This window comes from Ascaphus truei, chromosome 5, assembly GCF_040206685.1.
Source record: "Ascaphus truei isolate aAscTru1 chromosome 5, aAscTru1.hap1, whole genome shotgun sequence".
Taxonomy (NCBI): Eukaryota; Metazoa; Chordata; class Amphibia; order Anura; family Ascaphidae; genus Ascaphus; species Ascaphus truei.
This window is the reverse complement of record NC_134487.1, coordinates 36,284,727-36,308,897: the sequence shown is the minus strand read 5'-3', so window position 1 is coordinate 36,308,897 and position 24,171 is coordinate 36,284,727. Positions and strand designations below refer to the sequence as shown.

The following is a 24,171-nucleotide window of genomic DNA, read 5'->3' as shown; positions in this document are numbered from 1 at the left end:
TCTATCTATTGCATTAAAAGGGATTAATCATTGCATTGGACAAACATTTTGATACGAATACCTTATTTCTGGAAACTAGGCCTAAACGCAACAGCATTTTCCCTGGAGTTTGACAATATGCATTGAGACCGTCCCTGCTCAGTGTTCTTACATATGTTTGTTCATATCTGTGTGCCCTGGGACTGAATTGAATGCTATTTGTACACACACAATGATTCTCATCTTTGTAGTGGTCTTCATGGAAAATGAGGAATATTATTGGTTTCTCCTGCTAGTTGCTGGAGGAATGGAACCAAACTTGTTTTGCCCTAGCAACCATATAATGTTAGGATTGCTTCATTGCTATAGGACTTCCATGGGGATATTTGGATGTGATGTTGATTTTTGTTTCTTTCGCCCCTAGTTTCTCAACATGAGTATAGCACAAGGTGCAGTACAGCACAATGTAAATTACTGACCAATTGAGTTTCAACTCATTATATTCAGAAATCGCAGCAGGCAGTCACTAATTGACACCAAGCACTGAACGGCAAGAGTATATTAAATCACAAATGTGTGTACAGTAAAAGATTACAAGGGATCAGTAAATGTTGCTTTAAGAGTAATGACTGTCTTTCACAATTCTTCGCGTCCATGTAAAAATAATAATAATAATAATAAAAAGATTATCTAAGTGGCCCTTATGTTATCACTTTCTAGTTTCTTTTTAAAAATGTTATAATAGTGTTGCCACCTACAGCAGAGTTCTCCAGTACAACCTATAATGGGGCTTAGGCCAGGACCCCCTGCTGCAGCGCCCTCAATGGCGGGCGCTGCCGGGTCAAGTGCCGCCCCTCAATGGGGCCGGGCCTTCTGCAAGGGGCGGCCGCCGCATTGCGCGGCCAGTTTTTCCCACAGACAGGAAATTTGTGATCAATACTAGCAGGCCGCAGCCTTAGGCCGGTGATGTACCAGAAAACGTTCTTGTAACAATAGCATGGAATATTTTATGTAAGGTTATGTTTCTATTGTAGCACATTATAAAACACACTGTAGTTAGAATAATGAACTACTTTATGGCTTGAAATCCACATAGTGAAGGACCCCTCTTTGTACTGATTGGCTTCTATGGCACGATAAGGCTACGTCCCCGCTGACTGCGCTCATGCTTGAGTTGAGCACGCTTCAAAGTCAGTTTTGTTTTTTGCCTACTCGAGCTCCAGGATTGGGTGAGCGTGCGCGAGCGGAGACTTCCACATAAAGACTGCAATAAGTAAAAGCGGCAATCGCCACGCACTTGGCGCCAACGGGGATGCCGCCTAACAATGTCACCAACAAATGCCTATGGAGCACTTCCCCTTGATGGTAATTCATGTTTCTGTCATTTAAAGTAGGAATCCCACCAAATATCAATATGCTTTTCTTCATGTCATTTTAAACCAGGAGGTCCTCTCCAGCCATACAGTGTTTTTTTTTTTTGGTTTTACCTTCGCCCCCACAGCTGCCAGCTCTACTTTCTGGACATTTTAAATACAGTCGGCCAATAAGAATCCGCAATGTCATTGGGGGCTCCCCATGCTGCAGTTTAAATGCTTGAGCATCTAATTATGGCCAAGAACCATGGACTCTCTGCTTTGACACCACCTTCATTGATTGATTGTTTTTTGTTGCGGTTATCTTAATTTCAATGTGGGATTATACACACAGTGCTGTGTATACTGTAGCTGCCTATGGTTTTATTGCTTGTGGTGTGCCAGATTACCGGGCTCAGGGAATGTCACATGAATGTGCTATACACAGTTTGTGATTTACTGTATAAAGTGTACCTGACGTGAGCAGCCGTTAAAATGGTCAAAACAATACTTTCCAATCAGATTCATTTTTCGTGAGCAAAATGGTAAGCAATTGATGTTTATACAGTAGGTGTAACACAGAATGTATTGCAACAAACAGACGTTTACTAACCAACGTGGTGTGAACATGTGAGGCGAGTCACTCCGGAAGTGCCCGCAAGGAACAAAATGTTTATGCACTGACTGAATAGTAATTTTTACCTGTCCAAGTTTTTATATTTCACGTTTCTCAAGCGACTTACATTCTTTTGGGCTCCCTAACTCTGTAATATATCCTCTATTCTGCCAACAGTACAGTAGCATATCAGTAGAAGACATGCTGAATCTGCTGCTGTCATGCATGCTCAGCAGCATATGTCGGCATAACAAGCACGTCTGTCAGTGATTCACAGTTTATTTGGCACACAGGTGATTTCTAAAGTATGTTCACTGCTGTTTAATCGTGGTATTATGCGAGTATGTAGGCATTCATTTGTCACTTGCGGCTGTTCTTTGTTTCACTGTTTATAGTATACAGCACACAAACCTGACCTATAAGCAGTGTCTGTTCCATTGCAAGGCTTCACAAACGCACCAACTAAATCTCTGGAAAACGTTTTGGTTGGCCCATTACAAGGTTCCACTGATTAGTGTGGTTGTGCAACTGAAAATAAGCTATAGGAAGTAAAAATAGTACTGTAGTTATCACCTATTTGAATGTTGTCCTAAGTGAAGGCATCTTTTAGGACCAGCAATGTATTGCATCAGTGCTTAAGCGTCTGCACTGGTCGCAATATCATAAGCCAGTGATGTTTGTGGGGAATGATTAATAATAAACACTTTATTGGCAAAGAAATTACATGTTGGCTGCTTTTAACTAAAACTCATAAAGGGCAGTGTCCCTTACAATGGGAAATTGATGTAGTAACATGTCCTGTTATCAGCAGTTTCCTCCTTTTTTCTTTTAATCTATGTTATATTTGCTGTGAACTCCTCTTTTTGTATATATCTTTTTCTTTTCACTTGTGTTTGGAGTTAATAATTCAATATGTGGGAATGCCAACACATCCCTAGATAGCAACAGAGGCACCCATCAATTTGGATTTATGTATCTTTTTATTTGATCAGATATTTGCCATTTTTGTGCATCTTTCATTTAAAACAAAACCAATAACGTACGTATTTGTCTGTGTCTAAATGAGATACAGAAACGGGAAGGGACAAAATGGAGAGAGGAGGAGATGAGGAAGAGACAATGGGTACAAATTTGATTACGTACGTATAGTATACATTTCCATTAATATATCAAAACGTCTTGGAAGGTACCCAACAATATAGGTCATTTATATCCGTTAACACAGTAGAATTAATTTCATATTTTGGCTCATGTCAGTTAGGCTTCCCATGTTATTTAAAACTAAGAAAACAGAATATAAAAGCGCAAGCCAAACCCCACACAAATAAAATGATATCCCAATGCTACAACATAGTGTATAAATGTGAACCTCCAGTGCCAGATGATTCTATTACAAACAGTCTCCAAAACCATTCTAAAGATAACAATAGCAAATAACAGGTAATGCAAACCAACCAGAGGTAGGATTGAAAAATAATAAACTCAACAGTGATGGTATTCATGCTGTGAATAAAGTGAAAATCAATTGTGCCCAATCAAATCGAACTCCCAAAACAAGTTCTTCTGTAGTGAGGCCACAATGGGTCTGTGCTCTTCTCGCAGCACCATTCCTCATTGGAAGAAGCAAATAGCAAAAATATAGTGCGATAACGTTTCTTGTATGGAATATACTAGACACCTAACAAGCTCCTATTGAACCCCCAAAATAACCACAACATATATATAAGCATATGAGTGTCACAGAGGAGTGCTACTGAGCATGGCAATATATATTTAAAACCAGAGACAGAACATAAAACACAGACAAAGCTCAGTTTTAGCACATCTAGTGAAACTCATACACGGTACAGTGCCTAAATATATATGTATAAATATCTATTAAGTAAAATGGTCTTTTAGTTTGACATTTTTGGCCAAAATTATTGTAAGACCCTGAGCCAACTTCACGGCAGACCACAATTCAGGGGTCCCTAACGCTAATATAATATAATTCTTGTATGGAATAGACATGCATCACAGTAGGGAAACGAGTCACACTGACAGTTTCTCAACTGGAAAAAAAGCAATGAGTGGGTTTTCCTGGCACTCGTCCACTCCGGACATGTCCTCGGCTCCAGAACAGCGTGCACACTGCTTCAACAGTAGCTCCGGTCTTCTACTTCCACGTTGCGATCAAGGAATCCCAGGACGACTGCTGTAGAGACGGTGCCTTGGGGTGACAATTCCCATCGCGTTTCGCCTAGTATTTCTACTTCCCCCTATAAAACATTTGATCAAAAAGATGCAGGCATAAATGTTCAAAAATCTCATTGAATCTCAGTGGAGATGGAGAGGAAACAAGCCTTGCTCTGGTTCCAATATGATCCCACAACTCGCAAAAGTTCTGAAGTACCAGGGAAAACATTTTCATCTCTGTATTCTTGGTTTATTTAAAAAAATTAAATTTAAGCCATAATACATCGAGCTACCTCCTCTATCGACCCATCTCTTTGTGCCTATAACTACATGCCACATCGCCATATATTCTAGTTGTGCTGCTTGGTAATAATGGGAAATATAGTGAAGGCCTAGTCCTCCTTTTAGTCTTGAACAAAATAGTATTTTTTTTGCTAACGCTGGGATGTTTGGCACTCCGTATAAATTTGGTGATCTCATCCTGCAATACTTATAAATCTTTATCCGGAACTGGGATGGGCAGCGTGTGAAAGTAGTACAGGATCTGGGGTAATATATTCATTTTACCAGCATATATGCAACTGATCCACCAAATAGGAAATTTCTACCATGATTTAAAGTATGAAAATCTGCTTAATCTAAGTGGGATAATTGGCCTCATCTTAATTATATAAAATTGAAATTTGTGAGGTTGGTGCTAGATGTGGTGAATCTGATTGGTCCTCAGCCTCTGGCCAATCAGATTGGTGGCTCTATGACGTCACCCAACTGCCACTCTCTTCTTCTACTCACCCGCAGCTCACCTTCCCCCTCGGCCTCACCTGACTCGCTCTCTCGCGCTCGCTCCCCAGCTCGGCTCACCCCGGCCAGCAGCAGCATGCGGCGACACAGCTCTGCGCGGGGGGGGGGGGGAACCGCCTCTTCCCCCACCACACCGTTTCTCAGCAGCACCTCCCCATCCGCTGCCGACACAGATGCGCGCGGGGGAGGGGAACCGCCGACGACACCCACCTCTGCCCACCACCCCGACCCTCTCTCAGCAGTGCCTCACCTCCTCCCCACCCGCTGCCGACAGATGCGGGAGGGGGAAGGACAACACCACTGCAGCCGCCTCTGAGCCCACAACTCCCCCTCCCCCCTCAGCAGTGCCTCACCTGTCCACTCGCTGCGACACTAGCGCGCCACCGCCAGTCAGCAGGGGGAGAGGGAGTCAGGAGAGAGGGGGGGGGAGGGTCAGGAAAAGGGGGGTGGGGAGGGAGTCAGGAGAGAAGGGGGGGAAGCCCACACATAAATACATACTTACTGACACACACTCACTGACTGACTCACACTCACTGACTGACTCACACTCACTGACTGACTCACACTCACTGACTGACACTCACTCACTGACTGACACACACTCACTGACTGACACACACTCACTGACTGACACACACTCACTGACTGACACACTTCCCCCCTCAGTCAGCTCAGCTGCCAAACACACGGGGGGCACGGAGCTGTGAACAGGGGGGGGGCGGAGCTGTGAACAGGGGGGTGGGGGAAACAAAGCATTGAATGGGGGGGGGGAATCGGAGCTGTGAACGGTGGGGGGAGGGGGCGCAGCTCTGAACAGCTGTGAAGAGGGGGTAAGGGAGTTGTGAAGGAGGATGGGGAGCCAGAACATTACACCACGGGCAACGCCGGGTATATCAGCTAGTAAAGGCTATTTGTAATAAGCCCAAATTGAACAGGTGGTTTTATTTTTGGTAGAACTGGGTTAAAAGCCTGTTAGCCAAAACTTTAGCATATAATTTAAACGTCTGTATTTATTAAAGAGATGGGTAAATAACTGCTACACTCTAGTGTCTCTGCCCTCCATGGGGACCACCACGATGGTGCTTTTTTCTTTTTTCAAGGATTTAATGGCGAAGATTATCTCCTGACACTGGTTTATCCAAATTATCTTTTTGCCTCTGTGGTTATCTTTGGGAAATTATAAGAATTTAAGAATATCACAAACTCTTGAGGTTTCTCTCGTATCTTGGGGTAGATTATACAGGGATTCATAAATGTTTATACATTTTGTCTCTGCCAAAACATGCTGGCAGGTTTGTAACCTTGTTCATACAATCTTTGAGTCCATCTTATGGCTTTTTCAATTTTATCCATCATAAGTTAATTGATTGTTCAAGAGGGATCTAGTTGGTGATTTTACCGTGATTTTTCCTATTTCATCAGAGATTATCAATCTGTATTTTTTTTTGTTTTTTTTGTCTCCAAATTACTGTAGAAATTAGCTTCTGATTGTGGCTGTGGGCTTCCCAGGCCATTAAGATGCTAATCTCGGGAGTAGAATTCAATACAAAATACGACTCAATCTTTGTGGTTCCCTTCTAAGATTTGTGTAGATGTCAACAAACAGTCATTTTGTCTTCAGCTATGTTGTGGTCTGACACAACCGTGTGATTTAAAATAAAGTGTCACTGTGCTATGATCAGACCAAGCGTTAGGTTGGATTTCTTCAATTTTAATATAAGGGACTGTCGAGTGTGAAAATGAAATCGCGTTGGGTGATGAGCCTTGATCACTTGGCCTGATTTGTCCATCTTTGAATTTAGAGTTATATTAAAGTCCAATATAGGTTGTCTAAATTCCTCTCTAACTTCAAACAGAGCTTTGAAAAAGTGGTGGTGTTTCTTATTCGGAGCGTATACTGTACACTATTAAGATCGTTTCTTGGACTAGTTTACCTTTCACCATAACATCACAACATCTCACCTACCATTTCCATCTATTTTATCCGAATTTCAATTTCAATTCGGATTGTGTAGTACAGAAACTCCCACAATTTATTTCATTATTTATTACTGGAAGCCAAAGCTTTGAGGCAACTGTCTGCTACAGTAAATAAGGCCTCGTCCAGTGTGAAGGCTCACTCTCTCTTGCGCGACGCAATGAGTCAGCGTGAGGCAATGAGCGTCCGTAGTGAGCGCGTGCACTTGCATCCGAGAATTCAGAGGAGAGCTGATGAGGAGACAAATCAATTAGTATTTGTCGTACCATGGCCGGGTCATGTGAGCGGTTCACCCAGTGAGGGCGAGCCAGCTCCGTGACATCACGACACGCCCCCCCTCCCCCCCCCCCCCATCGCTTGCGCTACAGCCCATTTTCAAATGCCCAGGAATCGCTCCAGCTTGCTCAGCTAGAGAACGAGCGTGCATTTACCCTGGCTGAGGCCTAATACACTGATCCTTTACAAGCAAGTGAGTTTCTTCTAGCATCACTTTTGATCCCAAGCCATTTCGCTGCTGAGATTGTAAGATATATTTTCTGGGGAGAATTAAGACTTTTTTTTTTTAATGTTCTGCGAAATAATGCAAATGGCCATTTTAAGCTAAGTTGAAGCACAGTATATTAGGACCTATTATAACAGCACTCATTTGTGCAGAAAAATATTTTAGCATTATTATTTGGATGGTGGACCATGTCCCAACATCTCGCTGAGACGTACACCATGTCTTAATCAGGGAAAGATACGGGGGAGAGGGAGCAGAATCCCCGCCAGTGTAGTCCAGAGGAGTGCTTTGGGAAGTGGAAACAAAGGCTGCCAAGTACTCCTAAAAAGGGCATGCCTGGTGCAGCATAATTAGCATTAGATACACCTAACATTGGGTTAGTTCTAGCTTTACCAGTAGAAATAAAAAAGTAAAGTGCATAATCATATACAGAACTATTATACCGATAGGTTACAGCCAACCCTCAGACCTGAATTTGAACAAGAAACTTTATTTAAAATGTAAAAAGGACCTAAACTCTTTTGATTAACCTTGGTGGTTAAAGCATCTGTTTCAGCTCAGGCTTACTTACTCACTATGTATCTTAAATTATGCAGAGTGGACATAGTTATGTAACACCCCTTCCCTCCTCTTAAGGGAGATTTGGCTGATACGGGTGTTATGGTGCTAACAAGAGGCCTGAGCCTCCACGCTTGGGTAGCCTGGGGTGACTGGTGCAGCGCCTCCACCCGTGAGGATTCCAGCTTTGGCGGGATAGCCCCTCACGGAAACAGGTATACCTATAGGGTATACGTGAAATAACTACAATCTAAACAATGTATATGCAACACACTTTACTATGGTCTCATGGTACTCCCCGCAATACAATATACACACAATAAACAATCTCCGGTAGGTAACAACCCAATTGTCCCCCCCAAAGGACTGAGGGTGACCTTGGCACCTAGAACCCGGTGCCCAGCAGAACAATCCCACCCAGGGATATATGTGAGGGCAGAGCTACCCTCGTGGTTTTGGTGCACGTGGGTTCCTTCCTGGGTACTCTGGTACACTAGGGTATACTCAGACAAGCCGCATCCTTGATCCCAATATGCAGGGCCTCCGACACGATCCCCTTCTCGCCTTATATCCTGTATTACCACGCGGCTGTTCCACCAGGCCTGGGGAATCCTCCGCTGCGCTGGTGGAGACTAAAAATAACACTGGATCCAGTGAACATAAAAACACATTCACTTATCAATGGGATTGGCTGCATTTTATGCTTGTTTATAGTGAAAAGTTGAGTTTTTTTTTTCTTGCATGCATTATATCCTGTCTTAAAGGTGAATTTAATTAACCTGTATATAACTAGCCCTTGTGCATATTTTAGGTGGCCCCTTCTCTACGTGCACTAAATGGGTTAATTGTAGATTGTTCCACATTTATATTTTTTTCAGAATAGTAAAGACCAGACCTAAAACATTATTCTCATTTATATGATGAGAGCAGCAGCCAACTGCCAGGCTGTAATTAAAATAATTGCAGCTTACATAAAGGTTGCGTTGGGCGAGTACATTATTGTAGTCTAGACAGTATAAAGGCGCTTGGGGAAAGAGCTCTTGAAATATAAGGTTGTAAATAAAATGCATCGTTTTACATTTGAGACATGTAGATTATTCTGTCTGTGACCCATGTGGTTTGAGGTAATTGAAGGCTACTGAACTGTAGTATGTATGTATCCTTCCCTCTCACTTGTAAAGTATTATGAATTGCCTGGGTGCGAAAACATCTGTATATGGTCAAGAATAGCTTCGCGCTCACAGGATTTAATACAATAGAACAATGTTTATAAAATTTTGGTCCCCATTAGGACTTTTATGAGGTCTTGGTAAGGTTTGCTAGCGAGATTGCGCGCTCCTACCGTGCCGCGAGGCTGCAGCACAAGCGATCCTTTTAAAAGGGATTAGAAGCAGTGACACACTGTGAATGCTCATTTGCATATAATTACCCATAATCCCTGACTACAGTGGAAGCATTGCATGGACAGTGACTATGGAGAAAGACAAGTTTGTGAACCAGACTGAGATGTCGTGAATGTGCTCATGAAATGTTTTTTTTTTTCCTTTTTCAATTTTTTGCTGTTTTATAAAGTATATTTCTAATATATGCACAAACTTGTATAAACAGACTCAAATTGAACGTAGGAATAATTTAGATTTAAGCGTGAGTTGTTTATCTTTTCTTCACAGCAACACCATCCTTGATATCATTACTCAAGTTGCCTTCAGGGGCATGTACGATTTTGTGTTGATTTAAAATAAAAGTTTTATATGTAGATTTCGTCAGGACATAAAATATGTTTGAGAGGTTATCCCATTTGTAAAAAATAAGAACACGGTTGAATCCTTTAAGTATTTGAACCTAATCATAACGGAACGCACAATTTGGATGCATTAATCACAGTTACCTGGACCTGTCGGGAAGTTTCCGTTTGTTCATTTTGTGCGTGATGAGATCAAATGCTTTTTCCTTTTTTATATATAAATCAAAAAAATATATATAATTGATAAAATATGATGTGTATATGTATATATATATATATATATATATATATATATATATATATATATATATATATATATATATATATATATATATATATATATAATACTGAGTTAAGTTATGGTGAGTAAAAAAAGTGACAAAAACCCTCCACAGGAAAGCAAATATGCAAATATAGCTGTATGCTCATCTGCATGTCTTATATATATATATATATATATATATTGGAGAATTGACAACAATGTGCATCTCGTTGGACTCGGCACCAGTGGTTTTTGGTGGGTACTGCATTGTTTGTTTATGGTATTGAGGCTTTGTCTGATGAAAACCGTGAGAGTATGTCAGTACCTTGTTCTTAAAATGCCCTAGTAAAACCCTTTATATATATTATTTTTAGCGTTTGTGCTGCAGCAGTATTTCTGTGTGCATCCATATGTTAATTATTGATACTGTATGAGGACCCGGAACACTGAGCCACAGATTGGTCAAAGAAAAGGACAGGCATTTTCTATGCAGTAAATTTATTGTAATCCAAGCATCAGCATTTCACCCCCTACGGAGCCTTTCTAAAAATACAGCTAGAAATACACACAAACAAGCCACCCATAGTCAACATATATATGCAAAATTAAGCATACAATACAGTATGGGCTTTGTGTTCTGCAAGAAGCATTTCCTCTAACATATGGAATAAGTCAATCTTTGTATAACAGTTACACTGTAGTGTGTGTGTGTGTGTGTGTGTGTGTGTGTGTGTGTGTGTGTGTGTGTGTGTGTGTGTGTGTGTGTGTGTGTGTGTGTGTGTGTGTGTGTGTGTGTGTGTGTGTGTGTGTGTGTGTGTGTGTGTGTGTGTGTGTGTGTTACACTCATCTCTTCTTCCAGCGATGTTACAATGAGTAAAGCAAGCAAGGGTTTTACTTCAAAACAGTGCATCTATATATAATCTCTATATCTGTGAAAGAACAATAAGCACATCAAAATTATAATTTTAAATATACAAATATTAAATGTGAATACCACAAAATAATATACCAGAGGAGGTACAAGTGACTTGCTTTCCCTATTTACAATGCTGCCATTTAGGTCCACGACGCCACTACAAGCACCTTACATTCCTTCACTACATTGATGACATCCTCCTGATTTGGACCTCTGGTGAACAAGACCTCCTACAGTTCCATGAGAACTTCAATACGTTCCATCCGACCATCAACGGTCAAACTCACCCATTCCCCGGACGAAGTATTTCCTAGACACCACCATTACTATATAGAACAACCAACTTCTGACTTCTGTATACCGCAAACCTACAGAAAGAGCCAGCTATTTGAGGGACAGCAGCTTCCACCCGACACATACTAAGCATGCAACCATCTACAGCAGGCCTGCACAACACGCGGCATGCGGCCCGCGGCTTTCCTCGTCCTCCTGAGCCTCCTCTCCCGGCCGCGAGCCGCTATCCCACCCTCCTCTCCCGCCCGCGAGCCCCCCACCTTCCTCTCCAGGCCGCGAGCCCCCCCTCCTCTCCCGGCCGCGAGTCCCGAGCCCCCTCTTCCGCCCGGGAGCCGTGAGCCCGCTCTCCCCCTCCTCATCCTTGAGCCTGCTCTCGGGACTGCACGAGTGTGCTAGTCCTGCCTGCTCCGTGAGGTGCCGTTGGGGGGAGGTGAGGTGCAAGGGGGGTGAGGTGCAGGGGAGTGATGTGAGGTGCAGGGGGTGGGGGGAGGTGAAGTGCAGGGGAGTGATGTGAGGTGCAAGGAGGTGAGGTGCAAGGAGGTGAGGTGCGGGGGGGGAGGTGCAGGGAGAGGTGAGGTGCAGGGGGGGAGGTGAGGTGCAAGGGGGGGAAGTGCAGGAGGGGGGGTGAGGTGCAGGGGAGTGGTTAGGTGCAGGGGGGAGGTGTAGTGGGGTGAGGTGCAGGGATGTGATGTGATGTGAGATGCAGGGGGGAGAGTGAGGTGAGATGCAGGGGGGATGTGTAGTGGGGGGAGGTGAGGTGCAGGGATGGGATGTGAGATGCAGGGGGGAGTGTGAGGTGAGGTGCAGGGGGTTAGGTGGCGGAGGGGTGGGATGTGTGTGGTCTGCAAGGGGGTATTGTGTGTTATGTGGAGGGGGAGTATTGTGTATGGGGGTGTGAGATAGAGGGTGAGTCTCGCAAAGGTTGATGATGAGGGGTGCTGGGGGAGATATATGAAGATGAGTGCTGGGGGAGATATGAGGATGATGAGGGGTGCTGGGGGAGATATGAGGATGATGGGGTGCTGGGGCAGATATGAGGATGATGAGGGGTGCTGGAGGAGATATGAGGATGATGATGATGATAGGTGCTGGGGGAGATATGATGATGATTTTACCCGTGCGGCCCGAATCTGTTTTCCTTGGAGCAGTTCGGCCCTTCTCGCTTTACAAGTTGTGCAGGCCTGATCTACAGTCAAGTCATACGATACAACCGAATATTCTCCGATACAGCAGATAGCCAGCGGATTACAGCCTTGATCAGATTTCATAAACCGTGGATATAACCACAGAATTGTATACCAGCAAATCCACAAAGCCACCAGAATACCAAGAATTGATCTCCTAGAATACAGACAAAAAGAGACAAGCAGGCTACCTTTGGTGGTCACATATAACCCACACCTAGAAGCTCTACGCAAGATCGCCAGGGAACTACAACCCATTCTCCAGGAATATACAAGACTGCAACAGGTCTTCCCTGAAACACCCTTATTATCATACAGACAACCTCATAATCTGAAGAAAATGATGGTGAGAAGTAAGGCATCCAACAATACAACTAAATGTGGGACAAGACCATGCCAGGACGCAAGATGCAAAACCTGCACAAGGCTCCACACAGCGGACACAATACACATACCACACAGGAATCTGGAGTACAAAATCACAGGAAGGTTCGCCTGTTTCTCCAGCATTGTCATGTACCTCATTATGTGCATGAAATGCCCAGGAGGCTGCTACTACATAGGTGAGACGGGACAGGGGCTAAACAAGAGAATGAATCCGCATCGCCACAGCATCACATGTGCAACAAGAGACAGTCCTGTCAGTGCACATTTCTCTGACAGGCCATAAAATGAACGATCTGAGGGTGGCCATACTCAAAGGTAATATTAGAACACTGAAAGAGAGACGGTTGCATGAATACAAATTTATGCAACTGTTCGGGACACTTAGCGGTGACCTAAACCGAGACCGAACTTTCATGAGTCATTACTGATACAAGTGAACTCTCTTTCCATGAGTGCTAAAGGCCATGTCTATACATACTGCGCCATATGAATGCACACACAGCTGGCTCCTGCACATACAAATACACAATGTAATTTCATCCCTTTAGACCAATAGGGACCACATAGTATCTACACACACTTATAGTAATGTAACACCCTCTTACATTTTTACACCTACCCACACCACTATATACACGTCCACTCCACACACACCTTTTGTAAAGCGCTGTATACTCTGTGGGCGCTTTACAATTTATATTTACACACACATAAATCACTTACATTCAGGGACCATTTAACACCAAGTCATAAAACGCATACTGCACAGGGGGAAGGGATAAGCTTCAATCACAGATCACATCCCAGTATGTACTGTTTTAAAGTAAAAACCCTTTTTTGGCTTCATTCATTGTAACGCCGCCGGAAGAAGAGATCAGTGTATCTCAAAAGCTCGCACAAATAAAAGCATTTCGTTAGCCACAGAAAGGTATCGTCTATTCGTTTTTGAGATACAATCACTTGCCAATCTCTGTCCCATATTATTGATATGTGTGATGCTCAGCTTTGCAGAAGTATTATTGTAATAATGAAAATAAATACATTTACACAGATTTTGAGCTGTAAAATGTAATTTACTTGCTGATAAAATAATTGATATTCATTTATAAAAAGTATACTTAGGTTAAACTAAAGTTAAGATCTTTCCAATAATGGAAATATTGACTGCTCTGATTTTCCCACTGCCACATGACCTTGAGGATTATTTCCTTCACAGTGCATGTATTTTATTAGTTTGTTTTCCAAGCATGCATCTCTGTAAGCTTTACTTCAATGTCTTTTTAGTTTGCAGAGCTCTTTGGGAAGAAATTGCAGACATGGCCCCATAGTCTTGTACTCCACTTGTAATAAAATACTGGACCGATACTCAAAAAAAAGAATGTTTATTTTCAACGTTTCGCTGCGGGCTCAACTTTTGTCAAGATTTTACATAGTCTTGTACTCCGAGCACTTACTAAACTCACATCATGTTGATTTGAAGCTCATACAAATGTCAACTTTTACCCGTCATTGAACTTAAATGGAGAGATGACATTAGTTTGAGGTTTTACCACCACCTTGGTGAGTAACAATCTACAGATGTATTTTAATCTCCTTTAATGTTTTCTATAGCACTATCACTTGTAGAAATGTAAAAAAAAAATTAAGTTACATCAAAGTAATGTATTGTGCTTGGGTGATATGTAAAAATCCACTATGACCTTGTATTGTAACTAGAGATGGGTGAAACTGTCAAAATCAGTTTAGCGTAATTTCCTGAGCTTTCCATTCAAAATCCATTCCGCAGTGTAAAATTTGTCGGCAGATTGTTCCAGTTTCTATCTGTGCGAATTAATAAAAAAAACGCTATTGGATACAATCCGCTGGTGGATTTATCCAATCCGTGGATTCTGTAATCTGCTGGTGCATTTTAAGAACCCAATCCGCAGATTGTTTTCTTAAAACCCACCAGCTGATTAGATTGTCGGTATTTAAAAAAAAAAGACTGGAATCACGCAATATCGCTGTGGAACCAAATCTGCCCAAAAATATTTGCCCATCTCTATTTGCAACCTTAATAGATGAGCCCCCATATGCACAGAAGCTGCGTTGTAGTGCTAGAGAAGAGTTCAACTTTACTCAAATGAATGGGACAGTTCATGTTGTATAATGGCCACAGAGTGAAGATTTTGCTCTGCAATGCATTTTCTTCTCGAGTAGTAATTGTTCATTTGCACCATATATGATTTTTGAACTTGAACATGGAATATAGAATCATGGAGACTGTTTTGCTAAGAGCTAGTATGAGTTTTATTGAGGCCCACGCCAAAATGTCGTTATTTCCAAAGTCCAGTTTAGCTACTGTAGGTCAACTTAAAAAGTTAATTGACCGTCACTTCTCAGGCTCTGTATTTGATAAACAGAGCCCCAATGCACAGCCAACATGACAAATTATTTAATTAATTTCTTTTCTTTTTCTGGTAAGAATGGATAATTTAGTTCAATCTTTTGGACAAAACATATCAAGCCAGCAGCCACGTCAAGGTATAGACCCTTTCAGCAGGTTATGTATGTCTAATTCTCCTAACAATTCCTAATTGAGCTGAACATGTGGTTTCCACTCGGGCCCTCGTACTGCATAGGTCACTGTTGCTTAATAAATACTTTTAACCTTTACTTCTAATATTTTTTTAATTAACAATTGTGTCACTGTTTTAGCCCCTTCATGGAGTCTCCTGTACTGACGGATCACAGACATAGTCCATGATGTACTGTGTGCATCATAAGGGCCTCTCGTGACCCTTATGTCGTATGCTATACAACAGGTCTGCACAACTCCATTCCTCGAGGGCCGCAAACAGGCCAGGTCTTCAGGATATCCGTACTTCAGCACAGCTGGCTCAATTAGTGGCTCAGTGTGACTGAACTAGGGATATCATGAAGACCTGGCCTGTTTGCGACCCTCGATGACTGGAGTTGTGCAGGCCTGCTATACAACAATAGGGCACTGAAGTTTTTATTAATGCAAATTAATCAAAATTACTGAAAAAAATCAATGATCATGGAAATATTTTGATGTTTGGGGAAATATAGCCAGTTACACCTGTAATTTACCCATCTGTTTATAATAATTTTTTTAAACTCCAGTAACTCAAATACCACTGCTCAAACTTGGGGAAAACCCACATCCTGCTTAACAACAAATGTTAAAAGTGCAAGCTTTTTACGTAGGAAAATTCTGACCGTATTAAAAAGCAGCCCATAGCATTACGCAGGTCACATAACAATGGAGCAAAGATGAGTCATGTATACCAAATTAGATTGTGTAACTTTATGTACCGTATTATTGCCGAACTCAACTAGTAGAGCATATGGAAGGGGGTTTTTTTTTCACATAAATTTTTATTGAATTTGTCAGCATAACATAGCAAATTAAAAGGCATAAAACAATGTTGACATATAGCACACAAACAGAATAATAGTGATAAACAATACACACGTGGGAATTTGCATTTGGCCATATTCTATATGCATAAAGGCAGTTTTGTCAGGCCAAGTTTATAGATACAATATATCCGGGATCCCTCAGATATATAATAACAGTTTTAAAATAATCCAAAATAAGGGGTAGGGGAAGGGCCACTGTCCCCTCCATCCCCCAGAGGAACCCAATGGAAGTGTTTTTTATAAGTATAAATTACAAACATTTTTATACTTTAATTTTAAAGCAGCAGTCCAAGCTGACGTTTTTATTTTTTTCCCTTTAATATGTGCATCAATACAATCCACAGAATAAGTAATTGGCGAAGTTGCAGATCGATCCGTTCGACTCGCGGGTTCACGAAATGTCTGTCAATGTAGCAGAAGAGGACCAAAGATGCAAAGTTCTGTGGGGAAGATAATGTGACCAGACAGTCACTAGATACAATTGGTGCACTGCTAGAGAGAGGGCAGGGCTCAAAAAGGGTGTGCCAGAACCTGTTTCAGAAGAGGAAGGGGATGTGACTTTGTAAAAAGTTGCTATAGAAACAAAAATGCGTGTTACATTATAATAAAAATGCTACAATTATTTTGTCATAGTACAGAACTGATTTTGTTAAAAAAAACAAAAAAACACTAATGTAGGATATTGTTTGGTCTGCAGCTTTTAAATCTCGAAAATATAAATGGTACATGTATTCAAAATACTTAAAGTGTAGGTTGACAAGCCGTGTATTATGGTGTAGTCTTGTTGTGAAAAGTATCACTTTCTTCTTACTAATTGCTTTATCGGTTTTCTTTGGTAAAATATGAATGCCGAAAATGTTCCTATGTTTGTAGTACTTATTTTCCAATATCTGAAACACAAGTTTTTGGGCTCTAAAATGTCAGTCTGGATCTTTCTCTTCTGCGTCATTTGTCTGATACTTGTTTCTGGATATAGATTCAAACACACTTTAACTACCACCTAACTGAGTTTTTATTACCAATAAAGCCGGGATTTCAGTAAACGCAGAAGTGCTCTTCTAAAATGAATTGAAGTTGGTGAATATGAAGATTGGTCACTTTTTTATTTTTATTTTTTATTATCTCCAGGTTTAGTACTGCTTTGGGTCCTACACTATAAGACCCAAGGACCGAAAGATGTATTTGTTTATTTTTAGAAGAAGGAATATGCAGTGTTTAAAGATGTTTTCCTGAAGCTCTCTCTTGGTGATGATTTAGTTTTATTTCCTGTCTGGAAATATCTCCTAAACAGAGGTGTCCTTCAGGAGCAGGACTTGGTATTGGCAGGCAGTCCTGTTGAAATATTGTAAATGTTCTCTTGCAAATGTTGCGTTCTTTTGAAGTTTCCGCTTATTTTTTTTAATGTATTCTGTAGTAATATGGTGAAGCTGAAAAGAAAAACAGTTCGTCTAGCAGTGACAGTTACTGTTGATGTGAACAAAGGTAGAATTTTTTCCTATACCCCCTGTGGTTGTTGTTAAGGAGTGCCCTTATGGAGGAGCCCTGTTTCTGAGGTAACACGCTAAGCTACAATCAATTATTTATTTAGTGTGAGAATTATGTAATTCAGTTATTAGCACTAAATCATTTGATAGGATGTCTTCATACGTCATCATGATTAGATGACATTGCTTTGATCCAGTTATGTCCCTCAAATTCTTTACTGGATTTTATTGTTCAGTTTGTTTGCTCATCATGTTTCATACCTATTTTTGGATTCATCGTAAAATAGTCATCTGCAATTAGAATACCTCGATTATATACGCGTGTGCTAAATAGTTTCCCGATTTAAAAACTAAATCTATGCTCCGGGTGGCTTCCAGAGGTTAAGGAAGTTTTCTTTTGAAGGTAACCCTAAAACATGTTCGTATTTCTACTTTCAGATATGCTTCTGCTTTTGTCTTGCCAGGTGTATCCTGCTTTTAGATCTAATAAAGCCTTTCCCATGTGACCAACTGTGCTTGTAGGTTCACCACTTGACGACCTGTTTCCTCCCCTGCCTCAGTTTCTGCTTTCCCTTCTGGCATTGCTCTAACATTTACAGGCCGAGTGCTCTTCGCTGTAATTCTAGAAGCAACTCCAAGTGCCAGAAGAAACGATCCGACTATTGCCATGCAGAGTTCATTTGGAGGAGGGTTACATGAATGTCTTGTTATACTTGAACGTGAAAAGTTTGGAAATGCAACATCGGTTTTTTTTTGGGGGGGGGGTAGTTTTCATAAATTGACAAATGATATAGGTAGTTATGCAAGATATTTTATCCATGCAAATAAGAATTTCTTGAATAGCACTGACAATGTGCACTATTCTGTACATACAATTTTTGTGACACAATGCATCCCTGCCACATAGAATTTACGATCTGATTTTGGTGCCTGGGGCATAAAATGGTAACTAGCAGAAGGTCACAAGGAGACCAGACACTGAGATTCCAAACAGATTCACCTGCGCTACCCCTTCTCCATACCCCTGGTTATACCGGCATATAATGCTTAACGCCATTATTCCTTAAACTGCGTTAGTTCTGATTGGGGCACTATTGCACAGAAACTCCCATTGAAGTCGAAGCGTTTCTGTGCAAAAGTGACCTGATCTGCACTATCGCACTTTAATGCATAACCCTTGCACCTTCCTAGTATAAGATATAAGGAAGAAGAGGTTAGTAATTCTGTCTGTTTTTAGGTGAAAAATGCATGTTTGTGGTTGGTTGTTGCAGGTGTTAAGCAATTTAATCTGCAGAATTTGTTTGTAACCTGTGCTATGATTAAAATGGAGACGTTTAGTCAACCCAGTTGGGAGTTTAGGGTAAGGGCTTAGATACAGGGTTTGGGCATTTACCTTAGCCGCAATGTGGCCGGCAGCAGCAGGCTTCGGCAGTGTGATGAGTCGCGGCAAAGTGCCGGTGGCCGTTTAGTCGCAGCGAAACGGCTGCGACCAGATGTCCTAGACCAGCGTTTCCCAAATGGTGGGTCGCGATTCGGCACCAAAATTGCCGGGTCGCAGCGAGGCTGGCTGCCCGGTGTCTCCCGTCCGTACCCCGCTCAAGTTAAAAAAAATGGCGGCGATTCCCCCCGCGGTCCCGCGCGCAGGGCAAGCAGGGCCCACTCCCTTCCTCCCCCCCACTCCCAACGTGGGATGGAGGAGGAAGTACCAGCTCCTCTGCGGCCCGCACGTTACATGGGTGAGGGTGGAAGTACAAGCTCTTACTGCGGCCCGCTTCCCCCCGCGGCCAGCTTCCCGAGCTCACCTCCCGTGGCACCCCCTCCCGTCCCGGGCAGCAGGGGATATCGGGGGCAGCAGGGGAAAGCGTCCGGCGGCAAAGTAAGTCACCCCACCCAGTCACTGTCACCCACCCAGTCACTGTCACCCAGTCACTGTCACCCAGTCACTGTCTCCCACCCACCCAGTCACTGTCACCCAGTTACTGTCTCCCACCCACCCAGTCACTGTCACCCAGTTACTGTCACCCACCCAGTCACTGTCACCCACCCAGTCACTGTCACCCACCCAGTCACTCACCCACCGTCTCCCACACACCCACCCAGTCACTGCCACCCACCCAAGTGTCCCAGTCCCCCCTCCCTCCCACCAAGTCCCAGTTCCCCCCTCCCACCCACCCAGTCCCAGTTCCCCCCTCCCACCCACCCAGTCCCAGTTCCCCCCACCCACCCACCCAGTCCCAGTTCCCCCCACCCACCCAGTCCCAGTTCCCCCCACCCACCCAGTCCCAGTTCCACCCACCCAGTCCCAGTTCCCCCCACCCACCCACCCAGTCCCAGTTCCCCCATAGTCCCACCCACCCAGTCCCAGTTCCCCCATAGTCCCGCCCACCCAGTCCCAGTTCCCCCATAGTCCCGCCCACCCAGTCCCAGTTCCCCCCTCCCACCCAGTCCCAGTTCCCCCCCTCCAACCAACCCAGTCCCAGTTCCCCCCTCCCACCCACCCAGTCCCAGTTCCCCCCTCCCACCCACCCAGTCCCAGTTCCCCCCTCCCACCCACCCAGTCCCAGTTCCCCCCTCCCACCCACCCAGTCCCAGTTCCCCCCTCCCACCCACCCAGTCCCAGTTCCCCCCTCCCACCCACCCAGTCCCAGTTCCCCCCTCCCACCCACCCAGTTCCAGTTCCCCCCTCCCTCCCACCCACCCAGTCCCAGTTCCCCCCTCCCACCCACCCAGTCCCAGTTCCCCCCCCCCTCCCACCCACCCAGTCCCAGTTCCCCCCTCCCTCCCACCCACCCAGTCCCAGTTCCCCCCTCCCACCCACCCAGTCCCAGTTCCCCCCCACCCACCCAGTCCCAGTTCCCCCCACCCACCCAGTCCCAGTTCTCCCCCTTCCACCCACCCACCCAGTCCCAGTTCTCCCCCTTCCACCCACCCAGTCCCAGTTCCCCCCCTTCCACCCACCCACCCAGTCCCCGGCCCCCCCTCCAGTCACTCACATCCGTCATTGCCTGTAATTCACTGTTTGTGTCTGTGTGCGTATAGGGGACAGCGAGTGTGTGTGTGTGTGTGTGTGTGTGTGTGTGTGTATATCAGTGGCTGTGTGTGTGTGTATCTGTATCAGTGTCTGTGTGTGTGTGTGTGTGTATCTGTATCAGTGTGTGTGTGTGTGTGTGTGTGTGTATCAGTATCAGTGTGTGTGTATCAGTGGCTGTGTGTGTGTGTGTATCAGTGGCTGTGTGTGTGTGTATCAGTGTGTGTGTGTGTGTGTGTATCAGTGTGTGTATCAGTGTCTGTGTTTGTGTGTATCTGTATCAGTGTGTGTGTGTATATCATTGTGTGTGTGTGTGTGTGTGTGTAGCAGTGTGTGTGTGTAGCAGTGTCTCTATGTGGATGTGTGTAAGTGTATCAGTGGCTGTGTGTGTGTATCAGTGGCTGTGTGTGTGTCTGTGCAGGCCCTATAGGCCAGTATAGGTGATAACATTTTTAGTGGGTCACGAAGGAGAAGTTCAAAAATAACCGGGTCACGGAAAAAAAAGTTTGGGAAACCCTGTCCTAGACTGTAATACAATGCCTACATTATTTTACTGATCCTGCACTCACTTTTTGATATTGAGACAATCAAATGATATGAACACATTTACCTAAAAGTTAAAGAAGTTTTACATCCGTGAACAAAATGTTTTGTAGCCTTCTGACTTTGCTCTCACAGATCTGTTTCTCGTGTTCCTAATTAGTAGAAGTTTGCTCTCAATTTTTCACATGGCCCATCCTTTATGATTTTTCTACACTGAGCCCATTTCATTGCAACTATGCGAATTATGACTGCATTCTTAATATGCATAACAAGGCAAAAGTGGAGCAATTTTGTGGCAAAATAACTACCGTATGTATCACAGAAAAGACGCATTGAAATAAGTGTGTGTGTGTCATTTATTTATTTTTTTAAAGCCCAGCGTTTTCCCCACTTTTCCATTGATCCATATACCCCAGTCTCCAACATGGAAGAAAGAGGTTCCTTTTGTGTAGCTAATAAATAGGAATGTGTTGTTTAAAAGAGTAAAATCAATGTTGCATAAGTAGAAGGTCACAGAAGGGCTATCTGACTTCTCAATTTTTATTCACTAGTAAATGTTCTCTAATCTACTGCATGTTTATCATTTTTGTCCTGTTAGGAATTTTGGTTGCGGTTCAAATTAATTGTTATATATTTGGAACAATTTAAAGTTACATACATAGTAGATGAGGTTGAAAAAAGACATACGTACATAAAGTTCAACCTATGCTAAATTTTGACAACAGATACTTTATCCTATATCGATACTTATTGATCCAGAGGAAGGCAAACAAAAAACTCCAGTGTCATATCATCCAATGATATCTCATAAGGGGAAAAATAATTCCTTCCCGACTCCAAGAATTGGCAATCGGATTAATCCCTGGGTCAACATCCTTCCCATGTATACTTATTTGGTATATCCCTGTATACGGTTCCTTTCTATAAAGATGTCCAACCTTTTTTTGATCAAATTTATTGTATCTGCCATCACTGTCTCCATGGGTAATGAATTCCACATTTTAACTGCCCTTACTGTAAGGAACCCTTTCCTTTTGTTGCTGGTGAATTCTCCTTTCCTCCAACCTAAAGGGATGACCCTGAATCCTTTGTACTGTCCTTGGGATAAATAGTTAATTTGAAAGCTCCTTGTACTGTCCCCGAATATATTTGTATATAGTTATCATATCCCATCTTAGACGCCTCTTTTCTAATGTAAATAAATCTAATTTAGCTAGCCTCTCATAAGATAGGTCCCTTTTCTTAATTCATAGTCCATCCCCTTTATTAATTTGGTGGCTCGTCTCTGCACTCTCTCTAGTTGCATAATGTCTTTTCTAAGAAGTGTTGCCCAAAATTGTACTCCTTATTCAAGGTGTGGTCTTACTAATGCTTTGTAAAGGGGCATAATTATGTTCACTTCCATCCATTGCCCGTTTAATGCAAGATAAGATCTTGCTTGCCTTTGCAGCTACTGCATGACTTCAGGCACTACTGCCAAGCCTGCTGACTTCCAGCACTCCTAAATCCTTCTCCATCAAGGATTCCCCTAATTTATCCCCATTTAATTTGTAAGTCGCCTGTTTATTCTTGCTTCCCAAATGCAAAACCTTACATTTATCTGTATTAAAGCTCATCTGCCACTTATATGCCCGCGTTTCCAGTCTGTCCAAGTCCTTCTGAAGAGAAATTACATCCTGCTCTGATGCTTTTACCTTACACAATTTAGTATCATCAGCAAAGATGGAGGCTTTGCTCTCGATGCTAACCTCAAGGTCATTAATAAACAAGTTAAAAAGCAGGGGTCCCAGTTCCGATCCCTGTGGTACTCCACTCACGACTTTAGCCCAACCTGAAAAAGTTCCATTTATGACAACCCTCTGTCTATCCTTCAACCAGTTTTCAATCCAGGTGCATATATTATTACTGAGTCCAATTTGCTTTATTTTGTACACCAACCTCTTGTGGGGAACCGTATCAAAAGCCTTTGCAAAATCTAAGTAGACCACATCAACGGCATTACCCTGGTCTAAATTCCTACTTACCTCCTCAAAGAAACAAATAAGGTTATTTTGGCATGATCTATACATTGTTCAAAATCACAAAGCACTCGTAGAACAGTCTTTTAATGTAACACACGGCCACATGCTTTTGGTGGACTGAGTCCTGATGGATTATTATGTAATATTTTTTTTTACAGTGGCATGTGTTCAAATCTGGCTATTGTCCAGCATGTTCTACAATACTAAAGGAATGCCACCAAGCCTGTCTTTCTATACGTCATAGAGCTTTGTCTGACGAGCTCTGTAGCATTTAGCCAATTCATAAACAATGTTCAAATCCTATTTGTGCTGCAGACTAGTGTTTGACTGTGCATTCAAAAGGAACGGCCTCATTTTAATGACCTCAATAACATCTGGATTATGTTTGCAATGAAAAGGTTACTCCTTTGAATCCATAAAGAATCTTCTGGCAACAGGTGTCGTATGGAATAGCTCTACTTAGTAAATATGGGCCTACATACTTACAATAAAAAAAAATAGAAGTGGTACAACTTTACTGCGCTCAGGGTTTTTCACAACTTGCTGTATCTGCTGTTCTATACAATGTGAGCGCTGATCATCACAGCCATCTTTAATGAACTTTGTACATTGATGTTAAATTAGGTTACAATGTATCACTAAAACAGATACTGTAACTGCGGTTGACAATCACATTTACTACAAATCCAGATTAAAATGGCATAGTAAAGACATTTAAATAATTTGTAAAAGATGTTAATATGGTAGTGCTTTTTTGTACCCAAGTGTGCTCTAGGCCAGAGGTGTGCAAACTTTTCAGTCTGTGCCCCCCTGCTCGCGCCCCCCTCCTTTCCTTGTTTCCAGCGTCAAATGACGCCACGGGATACGTCACCGGGGACAAGGTAAGGGAAGTTGCAGACGCCTCACACGATCCCCAGCATT

At 42.8% G+C, this 24,171-nt stretch overlaps 1 protein-coding gene across 4 annotated transcripts in view; it reads left to right on the top strand.

Moving 5' to 3' along the window:
- Positions 1-24,171, top strand: part of PHTF2 (putative homeodomain transcription factor 2) — a 110,858-nt gene that overhangs the window by 15,287 nt on the left and 71,400 nt on the right. The window lies entirely within an intron of this gene.